The sequence below is a fragment of the Tachyglossus aculeatus genome, chromosome 10 (assembly GCF_015852505.1).
Source record: "Tachyglossus aculeatus isolate mTacAcu1 chromosome 10, mTacAcu1.pri, whole genome shotgun sequence".
In the NCBI taxonomy this organism is placed as follows: Eukaryota; Metazoa; Chordata; class Mammalia; order Monotremata; family Tachyglossidae; genus Tachyglossus; species Tachyglossus aculeatus.
Window position 1 is genome coordinate 33,232,221 of NC_052075.1, and position 13,869 is coordinate 33,246,089.

Genomic DNA, 13,869 nt, shown 5'->3' on the forward strand with positions numbered 1-13,869 from the left:
CTGTACAGTTACTGCAAAGAAATAATCACCTTCAGGGGCACTGCTAAAGAGCAGTGTGGGGGTGGAGCAGTGGGTGTTGCATTTTGATGAGCGTTATAGCCACAGTGAGACTCTCTACCTTGCCAGTGAAGGGCTGGGCTGCCAGACGCTTTATGCAGCATGGGAGCAGACTCTGGGGAAGTTGAGATTTAAAATTATGCATCACAACATACCAACCTGGAGGAAAGGACATTTCGATTTACTCCCAAACCGTGTATTCCAGTCGAACTGCTCCAGAGAGCTTCCATTCGTGACAGTGGGTAACAGGGTGATGTCACCCATTCTTTGAAAGCTCTTTTTCTCTTAATAGCATCCTGGAAGTAGCACTCTCCAACTGCTCTGTTAACGTTACGCTGGGCTGGTCTACATGTTTGAATACACCGTTTCCAGCTGGAAAATATTATTTTCATGATCAGATTTGGAGACATGATCAGAGGCAGCTCTGATATTCCAGGATCTACAAGACAATTCTGTGTCAGAAGAAACAATTGTGGACATGGCATTCATGTACTTTCAATCAGGTTGCTTCCTAATCTTTACTTCAGCCTGACTGTACTGTACAGAATTAGACTGTACACTCCTTTTGTTAAGCATTTACTATGTGCCAGACACTGTTCTAAGCACTGGGGTAGATTCAAGGTAATCAGGTTGGACGCAGTCCAACTACAACTACACCCAGGCTACAGCTTATGGCTTAAAGCACTCACACTTTCTGCAATATAGTCACAGGCCAAATTAATTTAGGAGCTAGCTAGACAAACTACCTAAATTTATTTCAAACAGTTTTAAAAATAATCAAACGGAGCTCCTTATCTAGAGTACCTTGTTCACGGGCAAACATTTGCAATAGTACACACCTTTTTAAAGAACAGAAAAATATTGTATGGGAAATTGTCCAAATAACTCAAATAGTTTCTTCAAAGCCTGTAATGATGGAATTTTTTATCAAGGGTACTGGAAGAAACTTGGTCCTGAAACTTCAGGACTGAAGAGATGTATGAGAGAATTGACTATATTGGCTTGTGTAGCTTAGCTCACACTCCTTCAATGCTGTCTGTTTTCTTTTCCCAGTGGACTGAAGCATAGAGGAGGTGCAGTATATTGTGAAATGCACAAAAAGTTCTTTTTGTAAAAATAATTCTAATAATACTTGTTAAGCTCTTACTATGTGCTACACACGGGCTAGCTAGATATTCATTCAGTTGTACTTATTGAACTCTTACCATGTTCACAGATCTGTTCTATGCATTTGATATAATCAGATTGGGCATGGTCCCTTTCCCACACGAGGGTTACAGTCTAAGTGGGAATGAGTAGGATTTAATCCCCAGATGAGCAACACAGTGAAGTTAAGTGACTTGCCCAAGGCCACACAGCTGGCAACTAGCCTAATAGTTGAGAAGCAATGGTTCCTAATGGTTAGAGCACAGGCCCGGGAGTCTGAAGGACCTGGGTTCTAATCCTACTCCGCCACTTGTCTGTTGTGTGAACTTGGGCAAGTGACTTCTCTGTGCCTTGGTTACCTCATCTGAAAAATGGAGATTAAGACCGTGAGCCCCATGTGGGACATGGACTGAGTTCAACCTGATTATCTTTTATCTATCCCAGCACTTAGTACAATGACTGACATGTAGTAAATATTTGACAAATATATATTTATATATATGCACACCTCTTACCTGCTGCTTTTATTCCTTATTATTCATCTCAGCGATGACCTTTCTGTCTGCCATAATCCAGTCTAAGTGTGTTTTTTCTCTTAGATTCCAACCCAGCCTGGCCACCCACTTTACACATCAAGGATTCCATGTTGAGCTTGGAACTCACTATGGTAAACTGAGAATAAACCACCTGCCCAGGGGAATTCTGAGGATTAAATGAGATAATTAATGAGAAAGTGCTTTGGGGGGTTCATTAGCGTCCCATACAGATTCAAAGTATTATAATTATTATTATTATCAATATTACTTATGAATGATACATTAAATAAAGCCAGTCCCTTTCAAAGATACTCCCATCTTCACATACAGCAGCATTTCAAATGAAAGCAAAACCATTTTTAACATGATATCAATGTTACTTTTCTCTTTTAATCTCTCCTCTTCCTTTTTCTTTGCCTTCTCCTGGAGTCATTCTGGGTCAGGGAATCAGTGTGCAGTCCTTGAACGGCTTTATTGAAGAACTTGAAGGGCATCCAAATTTTTGAAGAGGAAGAGGATGTGGCGATCTGACAAGGCTGGTGATGCCACCAGAAGCCTCCTATCAGACCCCTGGCAGTCTTGCTCGGGCTCTAGTCCCAAGCCAGTATTCATGGTGAGCGGAGATGCTACGGTGCAGATTCATCATTAAGAAAAATGCAGTCATGCCAAGCTGAGCACTTAAATAAGCAAAACTTTCACTTTGAGAACTCCATATGCTTAAATCACTCTGCTGTTTGCTTAGTCTCTGATAAAGTTTTAATAATAGGACTATGTATTTAACTCAGGTCTTGTTAGAGGTAAGTGTCTAGGTCAATAAAAATCATAATAAAATCAATAAAAGAAGAATAACTTGCTGTTTATATAGAGCTTTTACTTTTTCCATGCACTTTCCTGTGAAGTAGCAAAAGGGAAAAGGTACATTACATAGTCAAAACCCGCAACTTCATTTTTCTCACTATCTGAGCCAGTCCTGTCTCTAATTACACTTCACATCACATTTCAAAGCCGGTTTTCTTGGCCTGCCTGAATCATTGACCTGTTCCTGGGGTCCTTGGCATGAGAGAAGGGCTTCAGGGAATGGAAGAGAATGGAAAGAAGCATTGGGACCTAATGGATAGAGCATGGGCCTGGGAGTGAGAAGTACTTGAGTTTTAATCCATCTCTAACTCTTGTATGTTCTATGACCTTGGGGAGGTCAGTTCATCCCTCTGTGCTTCACTTACCTCACCTGTAAAATGGGGATTAAGATTGTGAGCCCCTCGTGGAACATGGGCTATGTCCATCTGGATTAGGTTGGACCGAACCCAGTGCTTAGTAGAGTGCCTGGCACATACAATGTGTTTAACAAATACCATTATAAAAACAAACAAAACAGAACTGAGAAACTCAGCTCTACGTTGGTGTTGGAGTAGAAGGGAAGCAGGGAATTGTCCTGGACTGCACCAGAACACGTGAATTGAAAGGAACACGAGAAGTAGCATAGCCTAATGGATAGATAAGTGGCCTGGGAGTCGGAAGGACCTGCGTTCTAATACTCACTCTGTCACTTGTCTGTTAGGTAATGTTGGACAAGTCATTTCACTTCTCTGTGCCTCATTTGTCTCATCTGTAAAATGGGGATTAATACCGTGAGCCTCATGTGGGACATGGATTATGTCCAATCTGATTAAATGGATCTACCCCAGGGCTTAGTTCAGTGCCTGGCAGGCACATAGAAAACACTTAACAAATTCCGTTACTAAAAAAAAAATGATAGGCATTAGGCAGTTCTAACGCAGATCCCCACCTGGAAAGCAAAACCCCCGTAGTTTATCAACGTTGTGATCCTTTGCTCATTTCTGTCACCATTGTTACCTTCACCTCCACCATTATCATAGGGCATCTCCTCGTAATGTGCCATATGGGGAATTGTAAGATGGTTAATTCCAAATAATGGCGTAGCATTGGAGGACTTACTGCACTTTGCCTTGAGCTTGATGTCCCGCTGAAGATCTGGTCCCTGTGCTTGAACAGTTTTTTTTCCTTCCTTTGACATCCTGTTCAATGCCTTTGACTTTATGAGAACATTCATTCATTCATTCATTCATTCAATCGCATTTATTGAGCACTTACTTGTGCAGAGCACTGTACTAAGCGCTTGGGAAGTACAAGTCAGCAAAATATTGAGATGGTCCCTACCCAACAACGGGTTAATTCATTGATTCATTCAATCATATTTGTTGAGTGCTTACTGCGCTAAGAGCACTGTACTTGGGAAAGTACAATATAACAACAAGCAGACACATTCCCTGCCCACAATGAGCTTACAGTCTAGAAGGGGGGAGACAGACATCAGTACAAACAAATTACAGATATGTACATAAGTACCTTGGACTCAATATGTCCAAGACTGAACCCCTTATCTTCCCTTCCAAACCCTGCCCTCTCCCTGACTTTCCCATCACTGTTGATGGCACTGCCATCCTTCCCTTCTCACAAGCCCGCAATCTTGGTGTCATCCTCAACTCTGTTCTCTTGTTCACTCCTCACATCCAATCCATCACCAAAACCTGCCGGTCTCACCTCCGCAACATCGCCAAGATCCGCCCTTTCCTCTCCATCCAAACTGCTACCCTGCTGGTTCAATCTCTCATCTTATCCCAACTGGATAACTGCATCAGCCTCTTCTCTGATCTCCCATCCTCCTGTCTCTCCCGACTTCAATCTATATTTCACGTTGCTGACTGGATCATCTTTGTGCAGAAATGCTCTGGGCATGGTACTCCCCTCCTCAAAAATCTCCAGTGACTACCAATCAACCTAAGCATCAGGCAAAAACTTCTCACTCTCGGCTTCAAGGCTCTCCACCACCTTGCCCCCTCCTACCTCACCTCCCTTCTTTCCTTCTACAGCCCAGCCCGCACCCTCCGCTCCTGTGCCGCTAACCTCCTCACCGTGCCTCTTTCTCGCCTGTCCCGCCGTCGACCCCCAGTCCACATCCTCTCCCTGGTCTGGAATGCCCTCCCTCCGCACATCCGCCAAGCTAGCTCTCTTCCTCCCTTCAAAGCCCTACTGAGAGCTCACCTCCTCCAGGAGGCCTTCCAGACTGAGCCCCCTCCTTCCTCTCCCCATCCTCCCCCTTCCCATCCCCCTGCCTTACCTCCTTCCCCTCCCTACTGCACCTGTATATATGTATATATGTTTGTACTTATTACTCTATTTTACTTGTACATATTTATTCTATTTATTTTATTTTGTTAATATGTCTTATTTTGTTCTCTGTCTTCCCCTTCTAGACTGTTAGCCCGCTGTTGGGTAGGGACCGTCTCTATATGTTGCCAACTTGTATTTCCCAAGCGCTTAGTACAGTGCTCTGCACACAGTAAGCGCTCAATAAGTATGATTGAATGAATGAATGAAAAAGTCAGAGTGACGCAGAAGGGAGTGGAAGAAGAGGAAAGGAGGGCTAGTCTGGGAAGGCTAGTGGCAGAAGCAGGGGTTATTTCTTTCAGTATCCTTCTGTTGCATGTTAATGTGAGTGAGTCATGGTAAGAAGAGAGATGGAGTTACGAAGACTTGCAGGCAACAAGAGCAACAAGTTCAGATGACAAGATGTTGCCCCTTTCCCCCCATTCCCCCTCCCCAGACCACTGTGGAGGCCTATCCTATCCTGGTGGAGGCAGTGCTACCTTGCAAACTTTTTAAATGTTCTCAAAGTGGTGACTGTTGGACTCTGGACTATTGTACTTTCACAAATGTTTAGTACAGTGCTCTGTACATGGTAAGCTCTCAATAATTACGATTGACTGACTGACTGAATGACTTATTGGTCTTTGGTGTGGGGGAAGAGTCTGAAAGCTACTCCTTTAGCCACGATGTGCTCTTATTGCTTTAACTGCCACCTCAGTTTCTTGATAATAATAACAAAAAGAATATTATTAATAATGATAGCAACACTAATAATAATTGCTGTGGTTTTTTAAGTGCTTACTAGGTGTCAAGAGCTGTTCCAAGCACTCAGGTAGATAGTGAATCATGTCGGACACAATCCCTGTCACACATGGGGCTCGCTGCCTAAGTAGGAGGGAGAACAGGGGAAACTGTTTTACAAATGAGGAAACTGAGGAACAGAGAATTTAAGTGCTCAAGGTGCCCAAGGTCACAGAGCAGAGAAGGAGTGGAGCTGGGATTAGAACCTAGGTGCTTTGACTTCAAGGCCCGGGCTCTTTCTGCTCGCCCATTCTGCTCCCCTTATTTTGTTGTTCTGTTTTATTATTATGATCATACCCTAGCATAATATCCTATGGCTTCTTCAAAACCAGATCACATGACAGTAAATGATCTTTCACAAATCTGCTTTAATTGTGTTGGGTTATTCCTACACTGGTGGGCTCATCACCTATGATATTTCAGCTGACACAACAACGAGCTTTGGAAGAGATACCAGCTTCCTTCGAATCCTGGCCTGTGTCAGTGAGACATCGGCCGCAGAATTCCAGGTCACCTCTCCCGCTCTGAGGTGAGGACTTGTTCGCAAGGGGAAGAGATACCAGCTTCCTTCGAATCCTGGCCTGTGTCAGTGAGACATCGGCCGCAGAATTCCAGGTCACCTCTCCCGCTCTGAGGTGAGGACTTGTTCGCAAGGGGAATGGCCTCCAGCTCATGTAATTGTTCTCCTCCAGGTTGTTATGGAGATGGCTGTTATGGAGACAGGGTATGCATTCAGTTCTCCGCCTGCTTGATGAAACTCCACGTCCAACAAGCACAGTAAACAACCCATTAGCTGACCTACTTATCAGAGAGAGCACAGAGAGTTCACAGACTTGGAACATTTAAAATGGGGAAGGGTCTTCTCTGGGCAGAGGCAGGATTTCTCTTTTTAATCTGATGAGCCCTAACTACCTTTAAATTAATTGCTTCCAGTGAAGAGAGAATAAATAGATTCTGTGCTTCACCAGTGAAGGGGTGAAACTTTAGGGTCACACTACCCTAAACTGATATTCATATGAGGGCTGATACGGAGTTCGTGGGTTCAGATTACAGTTGGCAGGGCACAAGACAGCTCTTTGTAGAATGCTGTCCTCCATAAAGTTATAGTATTTATTATAGTCTAACTCTGTGTGCAAAGCACAAAATGATCTAAAGGAGAATGGAGGAGCTTACAGTCTACAGGAGGAGACAGAAATTAAAGTAAATTCGAGATGAGGGAAATAATGGAGTAATTGGGGAAATACTCAAGTTGCGGGGAGGGATAATTGAGTAAGGGGAACTAGTAGAGTATTTGTTTTTTGACATTTTGATTCATTGTGCTTTAAAGCGTTTCTTCTTTTCACTTTGCTGTAGGTTCTTCCATTTCAATTCACCATTGAACAGCTATCATTCATTCTCCAAACACATCTCACCCAACAAAGCTGTGCCGAGATGAGCCTTGTGTAGATGCTGCTAATATGACTGACATCCTGGACTACACCGTAATTTTATCCCGCTTGGCTACTTTATTGTAAGTCCTGCACCTAAGGTTCAAACATCTGTGCTACAGTTATAAAGAAGCTTGGACACTACAACTGATCCCTCAACCCTGAGTTTGGGCTGCACCTTGATGCCATTTTAGAAGCCCATTCTGTCTGTCGGTCTCCCAAACAACATACTAAACCTCTCAATTCAATTTTCTCGATTCAGTTTCCTTATCATTGGATAATTTGCTGCCTTCATTAATCAATCATTTGTGTTTATTGAACACTTACCATGTTCAGAGCACTGTACTAAGGTCTTGGGAGAGTACACTATAATAGAGTTGATAGATACATTCCCTGCCTACAAGGAACTTGCAGTCTAGAGGTAAGTTTATAGTTTATAAGGGAACTTACAATCTAGAAGGGAGAATTCAGCGACCACATCTAACTATGTGTTGCTGATGGATATCTGTAACTGGAAATGATATGAAATGTGCATTACTGTGCCCATGTGTAAACAGACAGTATCATTGGCTAGCCAAAATTTAAAGGAACAACAAATCAGTTGTATTTATTGAGTGCTTAGCTTGTGCAGAACTGGAATTTCCGAGGTGCAGACTGGCATATAACCTCTGTTTTCTTCAGGTTTATTGTCAGTCCTCAGCACTGGATTGACTGTGTGAAGAGACTCATAATTAATTGCATTACTCAAGTTCATGGTGGGCAGGGAATGTACTTGCTAACTCTGTTTCATCTTGCTCTCCAAACCCCTTCGTACAGTGCACTGCACACAGTAAGCACTTAATAAATGTGATTGATTGAGTGATTGATAGATTTCTTCTCATTTATGTGCCTCCCCAGCCATCAGAATATGGCACTTTCTGTATGTCTCAAAGATTTTCCCATGACGTTTGTGGCTTGTTATGTTGGAAACGTTCCTGGTAGATCATAAAGTATTCTGACCCCATCTTGCACATCTCATCACATCCTTGTGCGTAGTAGTCTGGAACAGGTGGAAAAGAAAGGATATCTAAGGTCAACACCAGTAGAAAGAACATGTAATAAGCATTATTACAACTTGTAGCACTCTAAGTAGTGTGACCCACATAGAAGACTGCAACTGCAGCTTTGTAAATCGTTTTTGGAAATACAGATCTATTTTCTCCTCTTGGAGAATGAATCTTGTGGCTTCTTTAGTCATTGTTTACTCTCCCCTGATTCAGATGTCTGAAGAATTGAGATCTTAAAGTGTTGAAGGGCAAGATTTTTCCATTGCTTCCCCCTCTTCTACTTTCCACCTGCTGTTACCTCTGTTATACTGGCCTACAAAGTGTGTTATTTGAAGGCAGTTTGGAAAATACTGAAATGTGTATTACTATGCCCATGTGTGACAGACAGTATCATTGGTTAGCCAAAATTTAAAGGAACAACCAATTGGTTGTATTTATTGAGTGCTTAGCTTGTGCAGAGCACTGTAGTAAGCGCTTGATAGAGTACAGTACAGAGTTAATAGACATGTTCCCTGTCCAAGTGAGCTTACAGTCTACAATCTACTTGAATATAATAAAGTGACCAGTGGTGGGAACACACCTTCTCCTGGAAGGTAGTGACACCCACAGATTTCCCAGCACTGACCTGTATAGGTGCTCAGGATATGGCCCAGAAGAGAAGCACAAATCTCAGACCAGTCATTTGTTTAAACAACCACAATCTATTACACCGACAAAATAAATGACACCCACAAACAAGCATGCTAAGATCCACTCGCAGTCTGTCACAATCTCTTCGCAAAACACTGCACTCTCCAAAGAGTCATTACCAAGCTTGGGAATCAACTCATGTCTTCAGGAGACCATAACCACACCAGAACTGACCTGGGATGAGCACAACACTGCCCAGAAATGCAGAGATACCCAAGGCTATGGTGCATGCCTAGCTACTGAGTTCGATCATTTTTAAATGCAGTCATGGCCAGCACTATTTAGAATGGTGTAATAGTATTGAAAGAATAGCCTCGTTGGGTTCCATTACTTTTTACTTTCTTTACTCTTATCTTTCAACAGCACCACCTGTTCCATCCCTCCTGCCACCCCATTGCAACTGTGGAGCCAAGGAGCTTGCACACATTGCATCGACATTTTCAAATGAAGCTCTCAGAAAAGGTATGCTGCCTGTAGAATGGTATTAATTATTGCTCATTTCATTGAAGAGGGCTTAGAGCCTGGAGTTACATTTAAGTAGTTACACATTTAATGTGGTTTCAAGGATATTCAGTTTGTTCAGTAGAACTGTGATGGCCCAGGAAATTAGACTTTGTTATTCATATCCTTTCTCCATCCCTCTAATCTCTACCCACTTGGCTCCAGTTTTGGAATGGACTGCTGGAAGAAATGAATACTGGGGGAGTTTCTGCAGTGCGTTGGTTTACCGACACCTGGAAGGCAGCACTGGGGGAGGGGTTCCGCTTCTTGAGCAGGGTCCTTGGGAAGAACAGAGGACCAAGAAGTGTATTAGAAAACACCAAAAGGCGCCACTAATGGAAAACGCAGCAGTGTGGCTAAGGACTTTTACATGCCGCACACAGTGCTGGCCACACAACTGTATGAGTGTGTGACTGTGAGGCCCACGTGGGACAGACACCGTGTCCTGATTACCATGCATCTACCCCAACTCTTAGAGTAGTTCATGGCGTGCAGAAAGCGCTTAACAAATACCACAGTTATTGTTATTATTGTTATTGTTACAATGTACTTCTCAGCCACATCAATCCCTAGCATTTATTGAACCCCTATTGATCAATCAATCTGTAGCATTTATTGAGTGCATACTCTGCGCAGAGCACTGTACTTAGTGCTTGGGTGAGTTGATAGACACAATCTCTGTCCTTAAGGAATTAACAGTCTACTATGCCCAGAGTTCTATACTAATTGCTTGAGAGAGTATTCTAGAATTAGTATACAAGATCCCTGCTCTCAAAGAGTTTACAATCTAGTGGGAGACGTAGACCCTAAAATAAATTAGTTAGGAGAAGCAAATCATGCAAAGCGAAGGTTGTGTTTGGTGCCAGAAAGTCTTTGCACTTCAATCTGTGACCCCTGGAAATGATATTCCCCCCTCCCCCAAGCCCACAGCACTTAAGTACATATCTTTGAATTATATATTATAAACTATGTATTTATTCATTTTAAAGTCTGTTGCCCCCTCTAGACTGTAAGCTCATTATGGACAAGGACCATGCCTGCTAATTCTGTTGTTATACTCTCCCAAGCACTTAGTACAGTGCTCGGCACATAGCAAGCGCTCAATAAATGTGATTGGTTGATAGGAGGAATAGAAGTGCTCAAATGGAAGTTGGGTAGAGTGATTTGAACTCTATTTGGGAAGGCCTCAGGTATGGGTAGGCTTGCCATGTGTATTGCCCTGTCCTCTCAAATATCCTACCCTGGAAAGTGGTATTGACTGTATGGCTGACGAGCCAAACTGATGATGAGGGCTGATGAGCTGATTGGGTCTGGCTCCCAAAATGTCTTTGGGTTTTTACCTTGTATCTGAAATTAATAATGGCTTTGATCAATCTACTCAAGTACAGGCGTTGCTGCTAACAAAAGACTTGGGATGGAATTGAAATCACATTTGCTTCTCTGGGAAATTTTTTCAAGTTAGTTGTTATGCACTTACTATGTGCCAGGAACTGTACTAAGCAACTGGGCTAGATACAAGCTAATAAGATTAGACACAGTCCCTGTCCCTCATTTCCATTTTACAGATGAAGGAACTGAGAAGTGACTTGCTCAAGGTCACAAAGCAGACAAATGGCAGGGCTGGGATTAGAACCCAGGGCTTTCTGACACCCAGGCCTTTGCCCTATCCACTAGCCCACCCTGCTTCTCCTCAATCACACTGCTTCCCAGTTGGGGCTCACAGCTTGGATACTGGATGAGAGCAGACAACAAAAATCCCATTTTATAAACAAAGAAAATATCAGATTATAATTGATAATGATAAATGATTTTAATAATGGCTTTGATGAAACTCCTAAAGATGTTGCAGTAAGTGCAGAGCTTGCTGCTCACAGAGGACTTGGAATGGAATTAAAATCTCATTCGCTTCTCTGGGAAAACATATTTCAAGTCAACAGACTATAAAGCATCATAGAAAGTCCTTCAAGAAGACATCCAGAAACTGCTGAATCATGCTGATTGATGACTGTGCGCTGGAGGAAAATTTGCAAGAAGGCAGTCAGATGATTCTGAGTAATTTCCCAGGATCAACTCAGCCCTTTTTTTTTTAGTTGTAGAATGGAACCAGACTGCATCAAAGATCTTCATCAGCATCACAGAATTTAAGGCTGCCACTGAATCTTGCTACCTAGGCAGTTCACTATCCAATACTGCACAAATAATCAAAAAAGTAGAAAACCCAATCAGAAAGGTGAATAGGTTCTTTGGGAGGCAAACAGTGTTACAACATCTGATATCAAACCTAAGGTGAAATTAAAAGCCCATAGAACTAATCAATTAATCAATCAGTGGTATTTACTGAGCACTTAGTATATGAAAAGAATTGTACAAAGCTCTTGGAAGAGTACAATACAGCAGAATTAGCACTCAGTCCCTGCCCATAATGAACTTTACATCTTTATCCTATTCTCTTGCACCCTGCACAAAGATGAGCAATTTTTTTACTCCTTTTGGAAAATATCTTTAGTAAAATTTTAATCACTAAGTAAATATCAAATTTGAGATACTACCATAGATGTAAAACATTTCATATATCCTTGACACATATTACATATTGCAGTGAAGACTACCTCCATTTGCAGTCTGTCACATCTGTCAAAACATCACTATTCTCTGGATGATATAGCAGAGAAACTCCATAGGTGCACAATTTCTCATACATTTGATCAAAACATGCCAAAATCCAACACACTGTATCATCCCCGTTCTCCAAGCTATACTTTCTACATTTATCCTGTTCTTCTTCTTTAGATATATGTATTTCATTTGTCCTCTTTCCATCCTTAGACACTTTAGCTGTTCCCCTAGAGCTCCCCCAAATAATAGCTATAATTTCAATTCAAACACTTGCTTAGCTTCCTTGTATAGATGACAAGGTTTCTGATGATGTTTGTTAAAAGCGACCTTGGATTGGTTCATCACTGAGGTACTGTGCAAAGGAGAAATACAATACACTCAGATCAGACACAGTTCCTGCCCATATGGGGCTCACAGACTGGATAACTTCTCTGTGCCTCAGTTATCTCATCTGGAAAATGGGGATGAAGACTGTGAGCCCCCCGTGGGACAACCTGATCACCTTGTAACCTCCCCAGCACTTAGAACAGTGCTTTGCACATAGTAAGCACTTAATAAATGCCATCATTATTATTATTATACTGGGTGAGAGAAAATTTTTCATCCCCATTTTATAGATAGAGAAACTGAGGCAGAGGAGTGAAATGACTTTCCCAAGATTATACAGTAGGCAAGTGGCAGAGCTGTTAAGAGAACTCAGTCCTACCTGACTCCCAGTTCTGTGCTCTTTCCACTAAGCAACACTGTTTCCTTCCCCTTCCCAAGTAAGCTTCCTCCTTTCACACTTTTATACTCTCTCCTCCTTCCTCCTCTTCTTCATGCCACTCTCTGATTGCTCCGAGCCAAGGAGATGGTCATTTGTTCACAGTAAACTCTCCTTCTAAAATCAAACCATTAAAGAAAAGGTAATGCTTGGTGGCCTTTTCCTCAGTCCTAGAAGCACAGAGGTATCACTAAGAAAACAAATCTGTAGGACATAATCCTTGGGAAATTCAAGCTTGATCCTAGAGATCAAACTGAAAAGAAGGCACAGTTGTCCCACAGAAATAAACATTTCCAAAGACCTGGCATTTGGATATTCAATTATGGCTCAAATAGTGCAAATATGATTAAGGAATTGCAGGCTGGGGTTGGGGGGATACTCCAGCAAATGCAATGGGAAGGAGCATGGCCTAGTGGAAAGAGCACTGGCTTGGATGTCAGAGGACCTGGGTTCATCAGAGACAATGGTAGAGACTCAAGTTTTTACTGTGTGAAAGAAGGCAATGGTAAATCACTTCCATATCTTTATCAAGAAAACATAATAATAATAATAATAATAATAATAATAATAATAATAATAATGGCATTTGTTAAGTGCTTACTATGTGGAAAACACTGTTCTAAGCACTGGGGGGGATACAAGGTGATCAGGCTGTCCCACGTCGGGCTCACAGTCTTAATCCCCATTTTACAGATGAGGTAACTAAGGCTCAGAGAAGTTAAGTGACTTGCCCAAGGTCACACAGCAGACATGTGGCGGAGCCGGGATTCGAACCCATGACCTCTGACTCCAAAGCCCATGCTCTTTCCACTGAGCCACGCTGCTTCTCTGGTTACACATACCTGAATGACTTTATGAAAGAAAATGGAACGTTCTGAAGAGGGTGTGTCTATGGAGTCGGAAATGACATTTGAAGAAGAAGAAGACCACACTGCTTAGTACAGTGCTTGGCACATAGTAAGTGCTTAACAAAAGCAATAAGAATAATAATGATAATAATAATACATACAGATATGCCACTAGGGTGACCATTTATCTAGAGTTATAGTGGACAATCTGGTATTCAACTGGCCTATCCCCCGACTGGGATATAACCCCTGATAGATATTACCTTTAAC